Here is a 23,265-nt window from a genome sequence, read left to right on the forward strand (position 1 = left end):
GTTATCTATTTTATATATAGTAGAGTATATTTTTAAATCCTAAATTCTGTATTTATCCCTCTCCTCTTCTCTCCCCTCTGGTAATCATAGTCGTTTTTTATGACTATGAGTCTGTTTCTGTTTGTAAATAAGTTCATTTGCATCAATTTTTAAATTTCACATATAAGTGATATCATATTGTGTTTGTCTTTCTCTGTCTGACTTACTTCACTTAGTTATGACAATTTCTGGGTCCATCCAAGTTGCAAATGACATTATTTTGTCCTTTTTATGGCTGAGTAATATTCCATTATATATGGGTACCACATTGTCTTTATCCATTCATCTGTTGATGGATATTTAGGTTGCTTCCATGTCTTGGCTGTTATAAATAGTGCTGCTGTGAACATTGGGGTGCATGTATCTTTTTGATCAGTACTTCTCCTTTAAGGAGTCTATCTTTGTGCACAAGATAATTGTATCCCCTATACAAGACTATTGACAACAAAATTTGTTGCAACATTGTATTAGTGAAAAAAATAAAAATGGAAACAACCTAAATGTCCATCAATTGGAGACTGACTAAATAAATAGAAGAATAAATAAATAGCACAAGACCACTAGAATTTGGTTACCTATAGGCAGTACCACATAAGAGGGAAACATTTCCATTTAATTTTTTCATTTCTTACTTGATTTCTTATGGCATGCCTTACTTTTGTAACTTTAATAAATCTATACATTTCCTGAGTCCCCTGGAAACTATGTGTGTTCTCCAACATAGATTGCTACTTTATTGAGTGGAACAACGTTTTTGAAAAAAAGAAAGTCTTTTTTTTTTTTTTAATGCACATTTGGGGCACAGAAATATTTAAAGCTGGGCATGTTTTAAAGATGGCAACCTGGGAGCTCCCCTTGTGGTGCAGTGTTTAGCGAATCGGACTAGGAACCATGGGGTTTCGGGTTCAGTCCCTGGCCTTGCCCAGTGGGTTGGGGACCTGGCGTTGCCGTGAGCTGTGGTGTAGGTCGCAGACGCGGTTCGGATCCTGCATTGCTGTGGCTGTGGTGTAGGCCAGTGGCTATGGCTCCGATTAGACCCCTAGCCTGGGAACCTCCATATGCCACAGGAGCAGCCCTAGAAAAGGCAAAAAGACAAAAAAAAAAAAAAAAAAAAAAAAAAAAGATGGCAACCTGAAGGATATTTCCTCATCTCACGTGCTTAAATTAGATCAGGGCTGTGTTATAAAACCAATGTCTGTCATCCACTAGTTGTCATTGGTGAATTCATAACGTGCATAAACATTCCTAGAATTGTCAAGTCAGCAGCAGAATCAGTGTCACTGGACCAGACACAGTTGGTGCCCCACCGAAGTCGCCTTGGATTGTTCTGACCCTTGCCTGCCCTGATGTGCTTTTGCTTCTGTTGCCCGCACAAGGAGGTCTTTAGAGGAAGAAAACTGTCTCGAGCTACTGGAGCAGACTTGCTTGGATGTTCCAAACCAGAAGTACTCAGAGGTTCCCTCCCTCGGAGGCGCCTTTGGTCAAAGACTTTCAAGTGCGGGAGCGTGAAATTCTAGCTCGCGCCTTGGGTCAGAACAGACTCTGAGGTATACCTTACACTCCTGAGCCCCCTGCAGGGTCAGGCTAGAGTTACCCTCTGCGGAACTTTGCCGACAGTCACACTTTTGCCTGGCTTCTTGCCCTTCCCTGGGGGAAGTGCTTCCTGAATAAATCAGCAACATGTGAATTCTCATCTCCAAGCCTTCCTCTGTAGAAATCAGTCTCAGAAGATCATTTTTAGAAGTTTAAACTCAAAGCCAGAAATCAAAAACACAAAAACCCAAAATGCCAAGACCAGCTTTAGGACTGGGTCAGCGGTAATGAACCGAACTAGTATCCATGAGGATGCAGGTTCAATCCCTGGCCCTGCTCAGTGGGTTAAGGATCTGGCATTGCCACAAGTTGCGGTGCAGGTTGCAGACTCAGCTTGGATCCCATGTGGCTGTGGCTGTGGCGTAGGCTGGCAGCTGAAGCCCAGTTGGACCCCCAGCCTGGGGACTTCCATATGGCACAGGTGTGGCCCTAAACAAACAAACAAGACCAGCTTCAGAAAGATCCAGTTCCAAGTTTTCTCAAAATAGGATGATTCAGGAGTTCCCGTCGTGGTGCAGTGGTTAATGAATCCGACTAGGAACCATGAGGTTGCGGGCTCTGTCCCTGCCCTTGCTCAGTGGGTTAATGATCCGGCATTGCCGTGAGCTGTAGTGTAGGTTGCAGACGCGGCTTGGATCCTGCGTTGCTGTGGCTCTGGCGTAGGCCGGCGGCTACAGCTCCAATTTGACCCCTAGCCTGGGAACTTCCATATGCTGCGGGAGCGGCCCAAAGAATTAGCAAAGAGACAAAAAAAAAAAAAGGGTGATTCAAATCATGGCTGATAAAATGACAGTTTCTCACAGCTTCAGCTCTTGGATTTGCTACTTTGAATCTAACCTGCTAATGATTCTGTCTATTGAAAGATGTATTATCTTCTCTTGCCCACATGTATAAGATGAGTAGATTTCATTGAAGAAATCCACTAAATTCTCCTAATTATGTGTGTCCTTGGAATTACCAGCATCTGGAACATCGATAAAAACTTTGTGAGTTATTTCTTACATCTCTCTGTTTTCGTATAAACTATAGAACTGCTATTCTACTTGAATCCAAAATCATTTTGCAGATCTAAGAAGCGAGATCTTACCTCTCTGTTGGGGACATCATTAAGCTGTTCTGGGGATTAAATGAGGCTACGTGCAGAACCTGGTCCAAAGTTACAGCTCAGGGTAAGCACCCAATTAGTCACCTTCCTACATTCTTCTTGTTATTTTTTTTTAGTATTATTATAGTTGAACCTTCCTACATTCTGAAGCTGTAGCCCTTAAGGATATTCTAGTTCTGTGATTCCCAAAGTGTGGTCCCATATAACATCACCTGGGGTGCTTCCCAAAAGCAGATTTCTGGGGCTCCATCCTTTTGAATCAGAATCTCCAGGAAATACCCAGAAATCAGCATTTTGTAAAGCCCTCTGTCTGAATTGCATGCAATCTAAAGTTTAGAAATCACCATCTCCGATTCAGTGACCCCCCCCCGCAAGGTAGAGTGATCATGAGAGTACAAATGTATTAATAAGTATACTTTGTTTGAAAATGATGGGGAGTTCCCATCATGGCTCAGAGATCATGAACCATGAGAACTCTGGTTCAATCCCTGGCCCAGCTCAGTGGGTTAAGGATCTGGCATTGCCAGAACTTTGGTATAGGTCATAGACACAGCTCAGAAATGGCATTACCAGCAGCTGCAGCTCCAATTCAACCCCTCACATGGGAACTTCCATATGCCACAGATTTGGCTCTAAAAAGAAAAAAAAAAAAAAAAAAAAAGACAAGAACTCAAGTGAAACTAAAGCTAAAGAAAAAAACTGAAAAGTCCAAGGCTAGGTTTAGGCCTGGCTAGATCCAAAGACTCAAAAGTTGCCTTCAAGATTATCTCTTTCCTCTATCTCCTGGCTCCCTTATCTTCTCATTTGGCTTCATTCTTTTGTTCCCCATGTGATAAAATTATAGCCACCAGCTGCCCTATCTTACCTTGACTTTATGCTAATGATCCTCAAAGACAAGAGATTATCTGTTTTCTGGTGGTTTCAGCAAAAGTCTCTGGGAGCTATCTGATTGGTCTATCTTGGGTCATGTGCCCATCTCTTAACCAATCAATAGCCAGAAGGATATAATGCTCTCTCTCTCTTTTTTTTTTCTTTGTCTTTTTAGGGCTGCACCTGAGACATATGGATGTTCCCAGGCTAGGGGTCAAATCAAAGATGTAGCCACTGGCCTAGGCCACAGCCACAGCAACATGGGATCTGAACCATATCTGCAACCTACACCACAGCTCACGGCAACACCAGATCCTTAACCCACTGAGCAAAGCCAGGAATTGAACCTGCGTCCTCATGCATGCTAGTTGGCTTCATTAACCACTGAGCTGTGATGGGAACTCCAAGGATAGTACTCTGATAGGTGAAGCCTGAGTCATATGTCCATTCCTGCGGTAGAAATGTCAGTGTTGACTCCACCTAAGGCATATGAGTTCCCCCCAATAAATCAGTGTCCTGTTGCCAGAAGTACAGGATTGTTGGCCCACCCAGATCCCATGTTCACTAGCACCAGAATCTATGTTCTTTAAAAGCTCTCCAAATGCTTCTACTGATCACCCACATTTGGGGGTCAGAGTCTGGCTGTTGTCACGGATCTGCAGGAAAGTGTCTCTCACCAATAGTGACGGAATGCCACATACGTCTCTTTGGTTTTCCAGTGCTAATATAGCTAAACTTGTGAACATGTCTATGTGAGTATCTGGTTTTAAGGCAGTAGACTTTTCCCTCCTGTCATGAACAAGGGTGGTTGTGGTAAACCTCGGGGATGCATTTACCATAAAATGACTCAGAAAAATCTCAAAAGCACTGATGCCCTCACTGGAGAGTTCTTTAGTTCAGCTGGGGGTTAATTTTCTGTAAACCGTATTAGCCAGAGAATGCAAGCCTGGACTGTCACCACTTAACAGATAGCAAAAAAGTTGGCATTAGAAGCAGCCTCAGAAAAAATACTTGTCTGCTTATCCTCCAAGGAGACAACAGGTTAGTGTAACATCTACCACGCAGATGTGCTAAAAGGAATAGGGGCCGCCTGGAAGACAGTTGAAAAGGGAAAATCCAATGTAATACAGATGATTTCTTGATGCAAAAATATTGTACTTCAGTTTGTGCTGTTATATTTCTCCCTTGGTACTTGTCAACAGAGGAGAATCTTTTTCTTGGACCAAGAGAAAAAATCTAGTCCATTTGTATGTACTTGTTTATATCCAGGCCAAGGAGGGCAGAAAAAGAAAAGCCTATGAAGTAAATCCACTGTCATCTTCTGCAACTGGCTTGCCCAGAATCATAGTGCCCTTATTCCTGGAGGAAAAAAAAAAATCAAAGCAAGACCCAAAAGGACTTGGGAGTCTAATTTGAAAAGTACATTAAGACATTGGGAGATGTTGGAAAAGTTGCTGAGAGAAGGTCCTGGTTGTGTCTTTTTGTTGTCAGTTTGCTTGCATCAGCATGTCATGCATAATGAGCAAAATACCATCTCATTTTAATAACACACTTAACTGCCTGCACATACACGGAGATCATGGTGTTAGCCAATTAAAAAAATTTAATCTCAAATGCAGGTACAGCAAGCTAATATTTTTTAGATGAGACAGCTGGAGGAAATCTGTAGTTCTTAACACAGTGTCTGAGGCATTAAAAGTGTTGCAGGGAGTTCCCGTAGTGGCGCAGTGGTTAGCGAATCCGACTAGGAACCATGAGGTTGAGGGTTTGGTCCCTGGCCTTGCTCAGTGGGTTAACAATCTGGTGTTGCCATGAGCTGTGGTGTAGGTCACAGATGCGACTCAGATCCTGCGTTGCTCTGGCTCTGGCGTAGGCTGGCAGCTACAGCTCTGATTCAACCCCTAGCCGGGAGCCTCCATATGCCCCAGGAGCAGCCCAAGAAATGGCAAAAAGACAAAAAAAAAAAAAAAAAAAAAAAGTGTTGCAACAGGAGTCCCCACTGTGGGTCAATGGGATTGGCAGCATCTTGGAAGTACTGGAACGTGGGTTCCATCCCCGGCCTGGCGCAGTGGGTTAAGGAACCAGCATTGCCACAGCTGCAGCTTAGGTTGCGACTATGGCTCAGATCTGATCCCTGGCCTGGAAACTTCATATGCCTTGGGATGCCCCCCCCCCCAAAAAAAAAGAAAAAAAAAGCAGTGAAAGACAACGATGTTTTGGATATTTAAACCACATTTCCAGGAGGTTTATGATGGGGCAGGATGCATAAAAGAGGACACATCAGTATCTTGTGGGGAAGTGTGAGGGATAATAGGAAATCTGTGTGTGTGTGTGTGCATACTCCACCCACAAACGTCATCCTTCTAACAGCCAACTGGCCTCCTTATTGGTAGTTTTATGAGTTTTCATCTTGTGCAAGATTTAAACCCTCACTGGATGGGATTATTACTCCGACTTGCTTTGGCTTGGCCCTTACTATGGCTTTTAAAGTGCCCTAATCTAGATAAGAATGCCCTGCTTCTCCCTTACAAATAGAATTGAATATTTATTTAGTCATTTATTTTAAAATAGCTATTTAGGATCTCCTATGGGTTATGCATGGCACTAAAGATTTAGCTTAGCAATGTAAAAAGCACCCTCATGGCACTTATATGTTCTAGAAGTATACTATCCAACATGGCAGCCACAAGCCACCTGGGCCATTGAGAACTTGAAAAGTAGCTAGTCCAAATTGAGATGTAGTGTGAGTGTAAAATACAGGATTTCCAAGACTTGGTATTAAAAAAAAAATAAAAGGGGTGTTCCCATTGTGGCTCAGCAGGTTAAGAACCCAGCTCGTATCCATGAGGAGGTGGGTTTGATCCCTGGCCGCGCTCAGTGGATTAAGGATCTGGCACTGCTGTGGCTGTGGTGGAGGCTGGCAGTTGCAGCTCCAATTCGACCCCTAGCCTGGGAATTTCCATATGCCATAGGTGCAGCCCTAAAAAGAAAAAAAGAAAAAAAAAAAAAAAAGAGGTGTAAGGTATGTCAGTCTTTCATATTATATATTTGAATGATAATATTTTGGATATTGGAGTTCCCGTCGTGGTGCAGTGGTTAACGAATCCGACTAGGAACCATGAGGTTGAGGGTTTGGTCCCTGGCCTTGCTCAGTGGGTTAAGGATCTGGCATTGCCATGAGCTGTGGTGTAGGTTGCAGATGCGGCTCGGATCCCGCGTTGCTGTGGGTCTGGCGTAGGCTGGTGGCTACAGCTCCGATTCAACCCCTAGCCTGGGAACCTCCATATGCTGCGGGAGCGGCCCAAAGAAATAGCAAAAAAAATAAAAGACCAAAAAAAATATTTTGGATATTATTGGGTCAAGTAAACTCTGTTATTAAAAGTAATCTCACTTGTTTCTTTTTACTTTTTTAGTGTAACTACGAGAAAGCTTAAAATCGCACACGTGGCCCCCATTACATTTCTGTTGAACGATGCTATTCCGGAGCAATGGTTTCCAAATGGGAAGGATTTTCCACCCTCTCCCATAACTGTGCAGACATAAGCACAGTTTCCTTTCAGCCCTGAATCTGCCGTCACTGTAGAAGTCTGAACTTGCAGGACCAATCGTTGAGACATTTTTAGGCACCAAGCCTTGGAATTCACGGAGCTGCTTTCCCCTCCCCCTGTGGTGTCTAGATTCCTTTGCATAGTTTAAATAGCTGAGATTGCCATACACCTAGACTTAAGTCACATTTTGGAGCTCACAGTTCTCTTTGGGGTGTGTGTCTGTGTGTGTTAATATAATTTAGTTTTTAAAATATGAGTACAGTTAAGTTACAGTGTGGTGTTAGTTTCTGGTATATAGCACAGCAATTCAGATAGAGTACATGGGAATATAGTTTCCTGTGCTCAACAGTAGGACCTGGTTGTTTACTCTATATATAGTAGTTTACATCTTCTAATCCCAAACCCCTGATTTATCCCGCCCTCCCTGTGTATGTGTGTGTTGTGTGTTTTTGGCTTTGTTTTGTATGTGTGTAATTGTGTGTGTGTGTTTTAAAACCTTCTCTTTTTTATTTTTATTTTTGCTTTTTTTAGGGCCACTCTTGAGGCATATGAAAGTTCCCAGGCTAGGGGTCAATCAGGGCTATAGCCTACATCACAGCCACAGCAATGAGGGCTCTGAGCCTCGTCTGCGACCTACAGCACAGTTCATGGCAATGCTGGATCCCTGACCCACTGAGCGAAGCCAGGGATTGAACCCACATCCTCATGGATACTAGTCTGATTCATTTCTGTTGTGCTACAATAGCAACTCCTTAAAACCTTCTTGAGGAAGGAAGTGTGACAGCAAAATAAATCACTGATTATAAACAAATGTGATACAAATTTTTTAGCAACACTTCGGCCTATAAATCAAACCATCATGCTGTATACCTTAATTTACACAGTGATGTGTGTCAATTTTCTCTCAATAAAATGGCAAAAAATGCCTTGGTATATTGCTGAATTTCCTTTCCTAAACTTTTAACCTATTACTACTTTATTTCATTTAAGGTGATCAAAATGTTTTTTCTTTTTCCACCTTTTTATTAGGGAATATGTTCTTAAAAGAGCAAAAACCATGAAAATACTAAATATGTAACTAAAATAAACACTAAGCAACTATTGATATGACCACCACCAAGGTCAAGAATAGAATATCCAGAGTTCCCATCGTGGCTCAGCAGAAACAAATCTGACTAGTGTCTGTGAGGACACAGGTTCGATCCCTGGCCTTGCTCAGTGCATTAAGGATCTGGCGTTGCTGTGAGCTGTCACAGACATGGCTCAGATCTGATGTTGCTGTGGTGTAGGCCAGCTGCTGTAGCTCCGATGCAATTCCTAGCCTGGGAACCTCCATATGCGGTGGATGTGGCCTTAAAAAAAAAAAAAAAAAAAAAAAATAGAACATTCCCAGCACCCTAGGAGCCACCAAGTTTGTTTCCCCATCATGACACCTGCCTCCCTGCTGGAGGAGTTCATGAGTTGACCCCTGAACTAGACCTAGGCAGTCAAAGTCTCCCCACCCTCATGTCCTTGGAACGTATGTTCCACCCACCGTTCCCATACCAGGAGCCCTTCCGAGGATGTAGCCTTGAGAGAGTAAGGTGTTGATGAGACCATCTGGATGGGATATGTGACGGAACATCATTATGGCCTCTGGATAAAGGATTAAGATTCTGGAGGGTACACGTGTGGAAATCTACCTGTTTTGTGGCCCTGAGGACAAGCCTCAAATGTCCCTTCCTTTCCTCATGACACCTGCCACCTACCAGTCTGGAAGGTCAGCCTCTTTCTTCTGTCTCTCCTTGCCCTCTGTATAGAAGGATGGTTTGGGAACCAACTCTCCCCTCCAGGATTTTGAGATAAGCCTTTCCTGCCTTCCTTTGTAGTTTTACAGCCTATGGGTACATCCCTTAAAAATAATAGTTTCATGTTGCCTATTTTTAAGACTGGTATGAATGGAATCACCCTGTATGTATTCTTTGGTATCTTGCTGCTTTTGCTCAGTATTATGTTCTCTAGATTCATCCTCAGAGTTTCATATACTCTATTTATTTTCACTGCCGTATGGCATCCTATGAATACACTATATTCATGTAAAAATTTCATCCACTATTTCCATATGATGATGTAGTATGACATGAATATACAATGTCTATATCCTGCCTACTGATGAGGCATATTTAGGCTGTTTCCACTTTTTGGGCTATCTTGAACCATGCTATGAACATTCCAGAAAATGAATGTTGAGCACAGCATTCCCTAGGGGATGTCCTCACCAAATTTTAATTTAAAAATCTCTAGAGAATCTAATTCTGCATCTGTGTTTGAGGTTGAATGAAAGCAACTCTTCTGAATCTCTTATTAGAGCTGAGAGCATCCTGAGATGTGGGTCCCTTTATTACTTATCTTTGTATACTTAGCATTAAGCAGGATGCCAGACACTTAGTGTGATAGTTAATAGTATGGCTGGATTATGGGATGCCCAGATATTTGGCTACACATTATTTCTGGGTGTGTCTCTGCAAATGTTTCTGCATGAACTGAGCATTCAACGCCATAGACTGAGAAAATCATATAGCCCTTCCCAGTGTGGTGGACCTCATTCCATCTGTTGAGGATGCTAATAGATCAGAAAGGTGAAGGAGGGAGAATTCACCCTCTCTCTGCCTGACTCCTCGAGCCAAGACCTTGGTCTTCCCCTGCCCTTGGATCAGGACTTACGCCATTGTTGCTCCTGTTTCTCAGGCCTTCAAACGTAGCCTAGAATGAAATCACCAGCTTTCTTGGGTCCCCCCTTCTCAGCCTCCCTACTAAGGAGTCAGTTTCTGTTTCTATGAAGAACCCTAATACACTTGATAAGGGCCCAACAAATATTCATTGAGCTGAAATGAAATTGGCATGTGAACTTGAGCTTGGCATGTAAACTTGAACTTGGCTTAAGTGGAAGAATGCTTGCATAGCACAAGGCTCGGGAGTCCCATTGACTATGTTGCAAATGACTGTGTTAACAAGTGGCCCATCCTAGAGTTATGTAGTGTGGCAGCCCTGTTAACCTCCCCTCCATTACCTCTTTGCTATAGTTGTTATCTAATCAAGAAAAAAATCTTATTCCTGTGACCCACTTCTCTTCCTGATTTCTATCCTCCTACACCTAGAGTTGCTATCAAGTTAATTAGAATCAAACACTTTAGAACCACCTAATACCACTCTGGTAAGTAACTATGTCCTTAAACGAGTGTTTTCCTTCTGAATACAAATAGACTTTCAGCCAAGAACAAGTATTTTCAAGAGAACACGGCTGGGCGTTGACATAGATGTATAGTTTACCTTTCTATCATTCGGGATTTTTTGGTACCTCAGAGCCCTCTTTCAGAATATAAAGGGATCAACTTATAATTGTATACATAAAGTGCAGGGTATCTGTTTGAAATGTAACTAGAGGAACAGAAATGTACTGGAAGATTCTATTTCTCTTTCAAATTGTGGTACACTTTCTCTTATGTGCCTCTGTCCTAAAAAAGGAAGGCCTCCAGTCCAGCTAAAGATTTCAGCTAGTTGGAAATAAGAAAACAAAAATTTTATTATAGTTTGCAGAGAAAAATGTAGAAGAGAGGTATGTGTAGGATATTCTTCCTTGCTCCTTCCATACCAGTGGCAGACATCACTAATCGATTCCAGTACTCATTTCCGCTGAGAGTGGCGGAGACTCAAAATCCTTTGCAAGAGAGTGCTCCAAGCAGAACTGACCCAACATGTGAAACACATTTGCTATTTCAGATGGAAAAGTTTCCAAGAAATTTTTAGGCAAAGGGTCAGCTCTCTGGTTTTCTAAATTGGATAAGTGTTTTTCCTAGTTGGTAGGAGGATGACCTGTCCTCACATATTCTATCTCAGTGGGAAACTGACATGTTATTCTCCCCTGCAGGTACTAACTTCTCCCTGAAATTCTTCCTGGTTTTGCCAGCCTACATGGGTTTTTCTCTTCTCTCATTGTTAATGGTCTTTAGTTTGTGCCAGGTAGATTAGTGTCCAGCTAAATTGCTAAGTTCCTTGGGAGCAGAGGCAGCACCTTAACATGGCAGACTTCCAAGCACATCTACCATTCTTGGATGCTACCTAAGTAGTCCCCCTTTTGATATATATTTTTTCTTTTTACAGTTGTACCAGCAGCATATGGACATTTCCAGGCTAGGGGTTGAACACCACAACCACAGCAACACCAGATCCAAGCTTCGTCTGTGACCTGTGCCACAACTTGCCACAAAGCTGTATCCTTAACCCACTGAGCAAGACCAGGGATCGAACCCACATCCTCACAGACACTATGTCGGGTTCTTAACCTGCTGAGCCAACAATGGGAACTCCCCTCTTTTGATTACTGATGTATAAAGAGAGAAGAGCAGAAAGAGAAGGCTCTTACCCATTCCACATGTTTTGAGGGGAAAAAAAATAAGTAAAAAAAATTCAAGCTAGAGATTAAACTAAAACAACAAAATATTTCCCCTACCCTTTCAAGCCTAACATCTTCAAACTATTTCTGGTCAAACGGCAGAGGAAAATCAATTCAGAGACCACACTCCCCAAAATCCAGGAGGCATACTGTTAATGCTGAGTTTAATAATTTAATATTTCAAATAACCTTTCCACACCTCGTGTCCAACAAGATTATTAATGCTGGATCTTTGTGATGCTCTGAATTTAAAATTGTGCTGCAGGCCTGCCCAGGAACACTCTTCTGTCAGTGCAGCTACTTGCTCTTCCTTAGGCTTGCTTGTCCCCTCACCTTTGCTCAAGTTGTTTCCTCCCTCTGAAATTCACTTTCTCTTCCGCTGCCATGTGTCCAAATCCTGCCTGGCCTTGAAGGTCAACCCAGGGACTCCCTCTGCCATAAAACCTCTCCCGACCTCACTGCGGGATGGCAAGGCTCTCCCTCTGGAGGTGCACAGCACACTTTCTGGACCACACTTAGTAGTCAGGTCCCACCACACACAAGGGCATGGGCTTCAGAGTCCGTCAGAATCTTGGCGGGTTAAGTGACCTCAGGCAAAGCTCTTATCTTCTTTAGACCTCAGTTTCTACATCTATTAAATGGACATAAAAAGAGCACCAACCTCAGAGTTCACGTTGTGGCTCAGCATTAACAAACTCGACTAGTATCCATGAGGATGTGGGTTCAATCCCTGGCCTCGCTTAGTGGGTCGGGGATCTGGTGTTGCCGTAAGCCGTGGTGTAGGTCGTAGGCATGGCTCAGGTCTGGCATTGCTGTGGCTGTGTGGTAGGTCAGCAGCTGTAGCTCTGATTTGACCCCTAGTCTGGGAAATTCCACCTGCCACACATGTGCCCCCCTCCCAAAAGATCACCAACCTCAAAGATTTCCTAGGAGGACTAACTGAAATAATGAATACAAAGTACATCACAGCTGGATACATAGTAAGTACTTATTTAAATTGGTTTTCATTAATATTTTCTTTTTCCTTTCTAGGGCCTCATCTGCAGCATATGGAAGTTCCTGGGTTAGGGGTCGAGTCAGAGGTGCAGCTGCCGGCCTGTACCACAGCCACGGCAACACTGGATGTGAGCCACATCTGTGACCTATACCACAGCTTGCGGCAATGCTCAATCTTTAACCCACTGAGCGAGGCCAGGGACCAAATCCGCATCCTCATGGATACCAGCCAGGCTCTTAACCCACTGAACCACAATGAGAACACTGTCATTACTGTTATGCAGTCTGATGGTGGTTTATCATCTTAATATCTGGCCTTATGCATTACAGACTTTTAGGTTTAAGAATATGTTGTCTCTCTTAATGAACTTTAGGCATCTCAAGGGCATTGGTGAATTACTCGTCCACACCTGTATTAGTTAGCATCTGCTGGGTAGCAAATCACCCCAAAACTCAGTGGCCTAAAATAACACCAGATGTTTAGTGGTTCTTAAACTTTAGCATGTGTCACAATCATCCAGGTGACTTGCTTAAAAAGGTCACTTGGAACACTCCTGGAGTTTATGATTCAGTAGTGCTAAGGTGATCCTGAACATGTGCGTTTTAACGGCTTCCCTGCTGATGCTGATGCTGCTGGGCTGAGGATACACTGTGAGAAGCACTGAGTCAGCTCATGACTATGTGGGTTGGCAATTTGGGCTGGGCTCAGCAGGGCGGTTCTTCTGGTCTGGGCTGTGCTCACTTGTGCATCTGTGGTCAGCTGCTGGTCAGCCACACAGCTCTGCTTCTGGGGATTGGCTGGCTGGCTTCCCACTAAGATGACATGTGTGACTGGGCCAGATGTCTCGCCTGCCTTGGCTGCAGAGCCCAGGTCTGTTCCCATGGAACTCATCAAATTCCAAGAAGGAAGTTGCAAGGCCTCCTGAAGTCTAGGCTGGCACTTGGTCTAGTTTCACTGGGATATGGCTAAAGAGAAAGGAGACTCGAGAGGCCAGGTGTGAACTCTCTGTCACCACCACTGTGTCGAATATGTAACTGGTGTGCCGGAAAGACTCACTGAATGAGCAAATGTCTCCTAGCAACTGAGCTTTAAAATTTTGCAAATGGTAGCAATTTATTTGAGCACTGCAGTTCAGCATAGCATGCCATGGGATTGCTGATAAGCGCTATATTTCCCACTTACTGGCTATGTGATTGGTACCCCTGAGACTCAGGGTTTTCATGAATAAAATGGAAATTCGAATTCTCATCTCACAGAGTTGTGGTTACTCGACAAAAAGTACAGCTTAACGTCTCTATACCTCAGTTTCCTCATTTGAAAAAGTGGGCGCAAATCATTCCCATCTCACAGCTTTGGGGAGGATTCAGACCAGATGGTGTGGGCAAAGCCCTTGCCTTAAAGGTGTTCGCGGAGCTCCATTGTGGCTCAGCAGTTAGTGAGCCTGACTAGCATCTATGAGGATGTGGCTTTGATCCCTGGCCTCACTTAGTGGGTTAGTGATCTGGTGTTGTGGCTGTGATGTAGGCCAGTGGCCATAGCTCGGATTGGACCCCTGGCCTGGGAAACTCCATATGCTGTGGGTGCACTCCCTCCCCCCGCAGAAAAAGACAAAAAGACCAAAAAAAAAAAAAAAAAAAAAGGTGTTCAGGATTATTGTTAATTGGGTCACATTGCTTAGCACGGTGGTGGCAACACTCAGTAAATGCTGGGTCCAGTGTAGCACTCTGGCTATAAAAATCCCAGCCTCTGTTCAGTTTGCTACCAAGAGAGCTACCCTGAAACGCTCCAGGTCATGAACTCCAGGTGCGTGAACACTGCCTAAGTTGCCAAGCTTTGAAAATCTGTACCTGCCAACAGCCGCCACCAGCCCAGCTGGATAACCTGTGGCGCCCCACAGTTCTAGCCAGCTGGACGCCTCTGCCCACTTCTCATCTGGCCCACAGTTCCACGGCCCCCACTTATAAAGCGAAAGTAGGTCACCTAGATATTTCAGATTTTAGAGGCAGGCGAGATAGGAGGAGAAAGGGATGGAGTGGGTAGAACCAATAGCCAGAGGGATAAGAGGTGGAGCGCTGGAGAGTTCACAGATCTTTGTAACTCTCTTAGATGAAGGAAGAAAGGATGGAGGGAAGGAAAGAAGGAAGGGAAGGAGGAAGGGAGAGAAGAAGGGAAGGAAGAAGGGGCAGGTGGAAGGGAGCCTGGTAGGGTGATGGTTGATTTGCAGGCAGTGAGGACCAACCTTCATCAGCAGCCTCTGAGGCTGGAGATCTAAAGGGGCAATCTGATCGCTGCCCATTTAATTGCCTGGGGAAGCAGCAGTTAAGGGGGAGACTGCAGTGCCACGAAAGCTTTCTGAGCGGTCCCTGGGGCGTCCCTCCCTCCAGGTGACTCCATTTAGGCCAGTGTTAATGGGTCCCCTGCCGAGAAGCCCTTGTCTGTTGGAATGTGCAGTGAAAAGTGCCTCATTCAAATGATCACCATCAGAAACAAAAAAAGCCCTATGGGCTGGAAAGGTGAGCTCAGGCTGTGGTTTCAGGCAAGCCTGGAGCAAGGCAGCTCCTCAACCGGTAACCCGGGCTCTTCCTGCCTTTCCTTCCCCAGGGGGACAGCGGGGCTATGCAGAATCCCTGGTCGCACTGCGAATAATGCCTAGTGCCAACCCAGGATCAGATTACAGATCAGGTTTCTGATAGAGGGGATGAGGAAATGTGAGGAATCTGGAATTTTACCTCCTAGGGAGGCTCCTGGCTAAGACGCTTTTACTTACTATGTACCAGGCACATTGCAGATGCTGGAGACGCTGTGGTGAGCCTGCTGGGGAGGGCCTGCTTTCAGGATGCTGTGGTCTGGAGCAGGAAGACAGAGGCAAAGTAAACCAATGAGTACGTGAAATGATTTCAGAGGCAAGAGAATACAGTGGCTGATGTGTTTTGACCTGGAGTGGAGGCCGCAAGAAAGAGCAGTATTAGAGCGAGTAGAAAATGCTTCTCTAAGGATGTCTTGAGCCAAAACTTGAATGTTATTGAAACCATATAACTCAAGTTGGGACTTGAACCCATATGCTGGGACTCTAGCCCAGCCAAGACTCAGATTGGGACTCAAACCAAGGGCCAGGACTCGGACCTGGCCAAAATCCATATTGGGGCTTGAATGTACTAATTTTTTGTTGTTGTCATTTTGTTTTCTTTTTCTTTTTGAGGCCACATTTGTGGCCTATGGAAGTTCCCAGCCCAGGGGTCAAATTGGAGCTGCAGCTGACACCCTGCACCACAGCCACAGCAACGCCAAATCTGGGCCACACCTGTGACCTACGCTGCAGCTTGCAGCAATGCCAGATCCTTAACCCACATAGGGAGGCCAGGGATTAAACCTGCATCCTCACAGACATGATGTCAGGTTCTTAACCCGCTGAGCCACAGCGGGAACTCCTGAACCCTCTATGTTTTTAATTAAAATCCCACACCTGGTCTCAGGACTGAAGGGCAGGTTCTTTGTATCTCAGCACAGAAGGAATTCAGCAAGAGTCAAAGTGATAGGTAAGAAGTAGATTTATTGAAAGAGACACACTGTGGGCCATCTCAGAAGGTGAGAGAGTGGCTTGTAATATGGGGTGGTGAGTTTTTATGAGCTGGATAATTTCATAGCCTGTGAGTGGGAGGATTATTCCAAGTATTTCAAGGAAGGGGTGGAATTTCCAGGAATTGGGCCACTGCCCACTTTTTGCCCATTTATAGTTGGCCTTGAAACTGTCATGGTGCCTGTGGGCATGTCACTTAACATATGCTAATACATTACAATGAGCGCATAATGAAGCTCAAGGTCCACTGGAAGTTGAACCTTCCGCCATCGTGGGACTTATCAATTTTTGTCATATCCCCATGAGAAGGGTATCCCAGTGGAAGGACAAGCTGGCAAAAGGCCTGCCTTTGAAACCAGTGCAGCACATTAGAACAGGAGAGGGTCAGAAGAGCAGACAGAATGGGTTCCCTGGGATTAGAATCAGAGAAGCTGCTCATTCGGTAGTGTTACTGAAATGCAAGTTCATGTGCCCAATGCTCAGTGAGGCCAAATAAACCAAAACACTGGAGTTTGGAGAGCTGCTGTTGTGGCTCAGCCGCTTAAGAACCTGGCTAATATCCATGAGGATGAAGCTTTGATCTCTGGCCTTACTCAGTGGGTTAAGGATCCAGCGTTGCTGTGAGCTGTGGTGTAGGTCACAGCTGCATCTTGGATCTGGCCTTGATGTGATTGTGGTGTAGGCTGGCAGCTGTAGCTCCAATTCAAATACTCCTAGCCTGGGAACTTCCATATACCATAGGTGTGGCCCTAAAAAGCAACAACCCCCCCCCAAAAAAAAAAAACCCAAACAAACAAAAAACCCTGAGTTTGGAGCAGAGAAATGTTTATTGCAGGGCCAAGCAAGGAGAATGGGTGGCTCATGCTCCAAAAACCCAAACCCCCCAGTGGTTTCCCGAGAGAAGTTTTTGTAGGCAACATGTGGGGTGAGGGCTGTAGGGTGGATGACTTCCTTCTGATGGTTGCTGGTGATAAGAGGGCAGTGCTCCAGGAATCTTGGGCTCAGCCTAAAGTTACCATCTTCTACCTGGGAGGGGGCCTTAGTTCTGCAGAAGAGCTCGAAGGTACCATTATGGATATTACTTCCCGAGGAACCAGGGCCCCGCCCCGTTGCTGCACTGTTGTTTCTTGACTTCTCCTCCCGGTCTCTACATTCCCCCCCTTCCCTGACTGACACCTGTTCGAATCTGCCCTTTGGAACCCAGGAAATGTCCAGGAGGCTGAAGGAAGCCTGTTTCCCACAAATAAGAAACTGAGGACATAGAACTTGTACCCAGGAAGAGCCCACAGGGTCCTGCTGGTGTCAATTACCAGCCTTCACAATAGCCCCCAGGGAACTTTGAAGACTGATTCATGACCGCCAGCTCACACAGGTGGTCAGGATATGAGCCTGATAAGCCTAAAGTGGCCAGATTGCTCCAACTCCTAAGCAGCCAGACTTCCTACACCACTACCCTGGTCCTGAATGTCTCATTTAGCCTGGAAGGCTAGTCTGTTTCTTCCTTCCTTTCTTTCTTGTTTTAACTGCTTCTTTAAACTTTAAATTTTTTTAAAAATTAAAGTATGGTTGATTTACAATGTTCTGTCAATTTTTGCTGTACAGCAAAGTGACCCCGTCATACATATATACACGTTCTTTTTCTCACATTATCCCCCATCATCTTCTATCACAACAGACTGGATATAGTTCCCTGTGCTATACAGCAGGACCTCATTGCTTACTCATTCTAAATGGAATAGTTTGCATCCGCTCTCCCCAAACTCCCAGCCTATCCCACTCCATCCTCCTCCCCCTTGGCAACCGCAGGCCTGTTCTCTATGTCTCTGCGTCCGTTTCTGTTCTGTAGATAGGTTCATTTGTGCCATATTGTAGAGTCCACATATAAGTGATATCATATGGTATTTATCTTTCTTTCTGACTTACTTAGTATGAGAGTCTCTAGTTGCATCTGGTTTCTTAATTAGTGTTAATGGAACGTGCTGATTTTCCTCCAGGCGCAAGGACTGTCTGCATCTTTCTGATGATTTAACCACATACTCTGATTGATGTCTTCCCCCCCACACACCCGATTTGTTTACTAACAAAACCTGTTCAAATGAGTCATGCTTGAACCAGGACTTGCCTTTGCTGATTTCCCGAGGCTTCAAGAAGTCTCCTGGGAATGTTCTTTCTGGTGGTGCTCAGTCTGGGAGTCAATGTAGGACATGTTCCTTGTGCTACCTAAAGAGCAGGTCAGGATGCCCCCAAGCAGGGTTGGGACATGGCTCTGAATCAGCAGCTGGCGGCACGCAGTGTCGGTGACCTGCTGGGTGCCAGTGTGATGTCAGGTGTGAGGACAGAGCATGCTCAGAAGAAGACAGGTAGGTTCTACTTCTGGCCGAACCTTTAATGAGCTGTTCGATTTGAGGAAAGTTAGTTGACCTCTCAGAACCTCTGACTCCTCCCCTGTAAAATTGGTCCAATGACAAGGACCTACTGTATAGCACAAGGAACTAGAGTCAATATCTTGTAATAACCTGTAATGGAAAAGTATCTGGGGAGTTCCCATCATGGCTCAGCCGTAATACCTAGTATCCACAAGGAGGAGGGTTCGATCCCTGGCCTTGCTCAGTGGGCTAAAGATCTGGCATTGCCATGAGCTGTGGTGTAGGTTGCAGACACGGCTCAGATCCTGCGTTGCTGTGACTGTGGTGTAGGCCGACAGCTGTAGCTCCGATTGGACCCCTAGCCAGGGAACCTCCATATGCCGCAGGTGCAGCCCTAAAAAGCAAAAAATAAATAAATAAAATTTGTTTAATGTTTTTCACATTCTAAGGATCATGAAGAGGATTAAATGAGTTCATTAATGCATCTCAGAACACTGATGACAATGCGTGGTGGTCACCCGTGAGGGATCTGGAGTCAGATCCCCTGGCTCACATGCTGGGTCTCCTCTTGGAGGAGACCTCTATCTTTTATGACCTCTCGCCAAGGGCAGAACGCTGCACCTCGGTTTTCTCATCTGTATCCTGGAGGCAATGACAACATCTACTTCATTAGATTGTTTTTCAAAAATCGAGTGAGAGGGTAGAGGAAAGCATTTGGACCAGTGTTCGGAACTTGTGACACACTCAGTAAGCGTGAGCTCTGATTATTTCAATGCACTCAAATACCTGAGACATGGTGAGCTCTAGATAAAAAGTTCCTGTGTCATTAGCAAAAATAACCAACCAACAGTCAGAAAACTTTGCACTTAACAGCCCTGGGAGAGATGCAGTCTCTCTCTCTCTCTCTCTGTTTTTATTTTATTTATTGATTTACTTATTATTGTTATTTTTGTCTTTTTAGGGCTGCACCTGCAGCATAGGAGGTTCCCAGGCTAGGGATTGAATCAGATCTGTCACCGCTGGCCTACACCACAGCCACAGCAGTGGGGGATCTGAGCCGCATCTGCAACCTACACCACAGCTCACGGCAACACCAGATCCTTAACCCACTGAGCGAGGCCAGGGATTGAACCTGCATCCTCATGGATACTTGTTGGGTTTGTTAACCCCTGAGCCATGACGGGAACTCCTCTCTCTCTTTTTATATTGAAGTATAGTTAATTTACGTGTTATGTTAGTTTAGGTGTGCAACACAGTGATTCAGTGATACACATACACACACGCATAATTTTTCAGACTTTTTTTCCATAATAGGTGATTACAAAACATTGAGTATTGTTCCCTGTGCTATACAGTAAGTCTTTGTTGGTTACTCGTTTTATATATAGTAGTATGAATCTGTTAATCCCAAACTCCTAATTTATCCCTCCCTTCTCCTCTGGTAACCATACGTTTGTTGTCTATGTCTGTGAGTCTATTTCTGTTTTGCAATAACTTCACTCATATCATTTTTTTTAGATGCCATATGTAAGCAATATCATGATATTTGTCTTTTTCTATCAGGCTTATTTCACTTAGTATGATAACTTCTATGTTGCTGCAAATGGCATTGTTTCATTCTTTTTATAGCTGAGTAGTATTCCGTTGTGTGTATGTTATCACATCTTCTTGATCCAACCCTGTCTGGTGGACATTTAGGTTGCTTCCATATCTTGGCTATTGTAAATAGTGCGCAGTGACTATTGAAGTGCAGATATCTTTTCAAATTAGCGTTTCATGTGAATATATGCCCAGGAGTGAAATTGCAGGATCATGTGGTAACTGTATGTTTAGCTTTGTAAGGCAGCGCCATACTGTTCTCTATAGTGGCTGCACCAGTTTACATTCCCACCAACAGTGTAGGAGATGCAGTCTTTTGAGAGCTGCCGCCACTCTGAACCATCACGCCTGGATTGGATGCAACTGTTCTTCACATTTGAGCAAGCATCACAATCACCAGGAGGCCCCTTAACACAGAAAGCTAGGGCTCACCTTCAGAGTTTTTGACTCGGTCTGGGACAGGGGCCTGATGACTTGCATTCATAGTGAGTCCCAGGAGAAGCTGGTGCTGCAGGTCTGGGAGCACACTTTGAACCATCTATTTGATAGTTTAATTCTCATTTCCAAGCTCTGGCTCCATTAGCCAACCATCAACCATGGCCCCATCTCACTGCCGCAGTCAGGCCTCTCAACATGGCAGCTCACCTGGAAAGGGGCCACCAGAATTCCTCCTCACATTTCCTTCTTTGATGCTCAGCTGTACCCTGTTACCTTACATACAATTAGCAGACAGCATCCTTGAGTTGAGAAGTAGAGTTTTTAGACATCCTCAACCTCTGACCAGTCCTGGTTTAGAAAGAGTTAATGATTTCTTTGTTTCGGCAGACCCCAGATATGAAGGGGTGGCAGTGCCTCACATTGCTATCTTAAAATTTAATCAGTCTCTCAAGAGAAAAGCAAAACTGGAAGGATTCAGTGCTATATTATTTTGCTCATTAAAAACATTCGCTTCATTCTGAATTTCATTACCATTATGTTAATATTGTGACCAAAATTAATTTTAGACCAAAGTCAAAACTATTATTCTTTATTTTCCCTAAAATATATTTTACCTTGAGAAATTTGGCAAGTAGGAAAGTACAATTCCCTCTTAAAATGGGCTTTGCTAATTTGCAGTATCATCTCTGGAGAAGTGCAGAGGAAAAAAAAAAAGAAAACAGAATTATAGAGAAAAGTTTGGAGGGGAAAAAAACGAGGCAGATACGAAAGAAAAAAAGAACACTGCAGACCAAGAACCGTTGGGAAATGCTTTCTGTAAAAAGCCAGATAGTAAATATTTTCAGCTTTTTTGGGCCACAGATTTTCTTTTTTTCTTTTTTTTTTTTTTTTTGTCTTTTTGCTATTTCTTGGGCCGCTCCCGCGGCATATGGAGGTTCCCAGGCTAGGGGTCCAATCGGAGCTGTAGTCTCCGGCCTATGCCAGAGCCACAGCAACGTCTGATCCGAGCCACGTCTGCAGCCTACACCACAGCTCACGGCAACGCCGGATCGTTAACCCACTGAGCAAGTGCAGGGACCGAACCCGCAACCTTATGGTTCCTAGTCGGATTCGTTAACCACTGCGCCACGACGGAACTCCTGGGCCACAGATTTTCTATTGCAGCCACTGAACTCGGTCTTTGTCCCATGAAAGCCCCACAGACAACACGTGAACAAATGTTTAGGATTGTGTTCCAACAAAGCTTTCTTATAAAGCTTTGAATTTCATGTCGTTTTTATATATCATCTTTGTCTTTTTTTTTTTTTTTTTTTTTTTTTTTTTTTTTTTTTTTTTTTTAGGGCTGCACCGAGGTATATGGAATTTCCCAGGCTGGGGATCGAATTGGAGCTGCAGGTGCTGGCCTACAGCACAACCATAGCAATGCCGGATCCTCAACCCACTGAGCGAGGCCAGGGATCCAACCTGTATCCTCACGGAGACTAGTTGGGTTCATTACTGCTGAGCAACAATGGGAACTCCTGTTATTTGTCTTTTTTCCCCTACTACTTAAAAATGTAAAAAAGTTCTTAACTCATGGACTGTATAAAAAGAAGTGGTAGTTGAACTCTGTTCCACAGGTTGTAGTTTGCTGACTCCTGACCTGAAGAAAACAGTCCGATTGAAGCATCATCTCTGTTTTCAAAAATGCTGTATTTCGGGAGTTCCCATTGTGGCTCAGCAGGTTACAAACCTGGCTAGTATCCGTGAGGATGTGGGTTCCATCCCTGGCCTTGCGCAGTGGGTTACAGATCCAGCATTGCCCTGAGCTGTGGTGTAGGCTGTAGGCATGGCGCATTCAGATCCCGCATTGCTGCAGCTGTGGCATAAGCTGGCAGCTGCAGCTCCAATTCAACCCCTAGCATGGGAACTTCTATATGTCACAGGTGCAGCCATAAAAAGAAAAAAAAACACCAACAGTTTTTTTTTTTTTTTCCATTGACGTATAGGTGGTTAACAATGTTGTGTTAGTTTCAAGTGTACAGCAAAGTGATTCTCATGTGGAGTGTATATATATATACTTTTTCATATTCTTTTCCCTTATAGATTATTATGAGATTTTGAGTATAGTTCCCTGTGCTATACAGTAGGTCCTTGTTGGTTACCTAGTTTACATTTTGTAGTGTGTATCTGACAGTCCCAAACTCCTAATTTATCCCTCCACTATTCTTTGGTAACCGTAAGTTTGTTTTCTATGTCTATAGATCTATTACAATTTTATAAATGAGTTTGTGACATTTTCTTAGATTCCATGTATAAGTGATATCATATGATATTTGTCTTTGTCTGTCTGGTTTACTTCACTGAGTATGTCAATCTCTAGGTCCATCCGTGTTGCTGAGAATGACATTATTTCATTCTTTTTTACAGCTGAGTAGTATTCCATTGCGTGTGTGTGTGTGTGTGTGTGTGTGTGTGTGTGTGTGTGTATCCATTCATCTGTTAATGGACATTTAGGTTGCTTCCATGTCTTGGTTGTTGTAAATAGTGCTGCAGTGAATATTGGGGTGCATGTATCTTTTGGAATTATAGATGTAATACACATAAAAAACATATAAATATTTATATATAGAAAAGCTATTAGTATTTTAGGGACACATGGACAGGCTTGTTTTTCTCTTGCTGACATGATTGCTAGTGTTCACTAATTGGTTAACCCACT

At 44.1% G+C, this 23,265-nt stretch overlaps 1 long non-coding RNA gene across 2 annotated transcripts in view; it reads left to right on the forward strand.

The window, feature by feature from the left end:
- LOC110259933 overlaps window positions 1-23,265 on the forward strand; it is a 38,739-nt gene that overhangs the window by 9,917 nt on the left and 5,557 nt on the right. The window contains exons 3-4 of one of the 2 annotated variants that reach the window (XR_002342421.1): window positions 2,699-2,801; window positions 7,021-7,532. This is a non-coding gene — a long non-coding RNA (uncharacterized LOC110259933). Of the gene's footprint in view, window positions 1-2,698; window positions 2,802-7,020; window positions 7,533-23,265 lie in introns of those variants that run through there. The other variant, XR_002342420.1, reaches the window with a different exon arrangement.

The sequence above is a fragment of the Sus scrofa genome, chromosome 3 (genome assembly GCF_000003025.6).
Source record: "Sus scrofa isolate TJ Tabasco breed Duroc chromosome 3, Sscrofa11.1, whole genome shotgun sequence".
Classification (NCBI taxonomy): Eukaryota; Metazoa; Chordata; class Mammalia; order Artiodactyla; family Suidae; genus Sus; species Sus scrofa.